The sequence below is a fragment of the Apodemus sylvaticus genome, chromosome 8, assembly GCF_947179515.1.
Source record: "Apodemus sylvaticus chromosome 8, mApoSyl1.1, whole genome shotgun sequence".
In the NCBI taxonomy this organism is placed as follows: Eukaryota; Metazoa; Chordata; class Mammalia; order Rodentia; family Muridae; genus Apodemus; species Apodemus sylvaticus.
Window position 1 is genome coordinate 120886706 of NC_067479.1, and position 2288 is coordinate 120888993.

The 2288-nt window shown below is 50.3% G+C and overlaps 1 pseudogene; it reads left to right on the plus strand.

The window, feature by feature from the left end:
* Positions 1 to 380: 380 nt before the first annotated feature.
* Positions 381 to 509, plus strand: LOC127691710 (uncharacterized; annotated as a pseudogene).
* Positions 510 to 2288: the final 1779 nt, after the last annotated feature.

Consider the following 2288-nt stretch of genomic DNA (forward strand, 5'->3'; position numbering starts at 1 on the left):
AGGGGAGGCGAGGAGAGGAGAGGGGAGGGGAGGGAAGGAGCAGGAGAAGGAGAGATCTCTGTGGGGCCAAGGCTGGCACTCACTGTCTGGGCCCTTGCTCCATCGGGGTGGCCAGAGGAGGGCTGAAGGGGTTCGGGGAGGTTGTAGGCTGGCAGTGTGGGCTGGAGTGTGTACGTGGGGCTCAGGCCGGGCAGAGGGCCGTGCGTGCGTGCGTGTGGTTCTTGGTGTGTGGTGCGGTACAGTGCATGTGTCTGTGGGGCCCTGGACTCGCATGGGCTCGGCGTCGGGCTGGTGGGCAGGCGGGCGGGCGGGCGTGTGGGCGGGCAGCGTTGACAGTGGCTGCGGGCGGGCGCCGGCAGCAGGCTCTTGGGGCTTTCCGGAGTGGCAGCCGTCCCACCCTGAACACGCCCGATTGTGCCCGATCTCGTCTGATCTCGGAAGCTAAGCAGGGTCAGGCCTGGTTAGTACTTGGATGGGAGACCCCCTGGGAATACCGGGTGCTGTAGGCTTTTTGGACTCCGCCCCGTCGTGTCCTCTCTTGCTTTTGGTCACTGTCAGGACCACAGCCGGCCGCTCAGGTTTCTTTGGGGGGGGGGGGAGTTAGAGACAGGGTTTCTCTGTGTGGCCCTGGCTGTCCTGGAACTCACTCTGTAGACCAGCCTGGCCTTGAACTCAGAAATTCACCTGCCTCTGCTTCCCACTGCCCAGTGCGCCCCACCATCTTATCTGCATATTTCCAGCTCCTGACTTCTAAAACTACTGAGTTTATTACATAATACAGTGTTCAGCAAGGCAGGCAGGTACACACCTGGGGTGAGAGAGAGAGAGAGAGAGAGAGAGAGAGAGAGAGAGAGAGAGAGAGAGAGAGAGAGAGAGAGGAGAGACAGAAAGAGAGAGAGGAGAGAGGGGGAAAGAGAGAAAGGAGAGGAAGGAGAGAGAGGGAGGAGAGACAGAGAGAGAGGAAGGAGAGAGGAGAGACAGAGACAGAGAGTGACAGACAGAGAGAGAGAGAGAGAGAGAGGAAGGAGAGAGAGGAGAGACAGACAGACAGAGACAGACAGAGAGACCATAAACCAGGCACCCGGCACCACCTTCCCTTGATTGTTTGTTTTATCCCAGGTTAATAATTATAGTTATATTTTTCCTGTTCATTGACTTAGTTGGGGCAGGCAGGGGAGTCTCTACATAGCCCTGGAAATCACTATCTAGATCAGACCTGCCTCCAATTCACAGCATTGCCTCTGTTTCCTTCCTTTCTGAGTGATGGGATGAAAGGCATATATGGCCACACCCGGTTCTGTTATTTCATTAACCCCAGGAAAGGTTATTTTGGATATTGTTTTGTTTTGGTCTCTGTTTTAGATTTTTTCTTTTTCTTTACTGTGTGTTTAGTTCAAATTCAATTTGTGTGTGTGTGTGTGTGTTTCCCCGGAAGGTGTGATTGCTCATTGACCTCACCAAGATGGAAGGTGACCTGTGGATGGCAGCCATCTTAGCTGCCGGCTGACTGACCTCACCATGATGGCGAGGTGTGACCTACCTTTTCCTTTCTTTCCCAGCCGCTAGGGGACCAGAACTGCAGCTAAACCAGTGTAGAACGGTGAGAAGGCACTGAAAAGCCACCAGAAAGAAGCCACAGCCACCTGTTTTTCTCCTGCTTTTTGTCTATTACTTTTAAGTGTCAGATGAATCGAACCTTTTAAAATTTTTGTTATTTTTTTATTAAAATGCATAATAAAAGGTAAATATAATCAGTCATCCTGGAACTCCTCTTGTATGCCAGGCAGACTTAGTTACTTGGTTAGTTAGCTAGACAGTCAAAATAGGTTAAAATTATATAAACATAAATATCAGTCACTAAGAATGATAATGTAATTCACACTGTCTGAAGAAAAAAGAAGGAAGGAAGGAAGGAAGGAAGGAAGGAAGGAAGGAAGGAAGGAAGGAAGGAAGGAAGGAATAAGTAATGCTCTCTGAAACACAAATCTGGGCTGGGTCCTAGCTTGACCATGGAAACACACACACACACACACACACACACACACACACACACACACAGACACGTGGGGCAAGGGGGCATGAAACAATTTCCACATCCTTCCATGCAAGTCTCCTTAGTCTGAGCATGGAGGAAAGATTGAGAAAAGCTGCAACAGTGGATACTATATATAAGCTTGAAGAGTCTTGGACCAGAATGATTTCCTATACCAGCAGCAAGTGGCCAAGAAATGGACGATTCCAAAATCCCTTTTTGCTGTTGTTCCTCACAATCAGTCATGATGGAACTC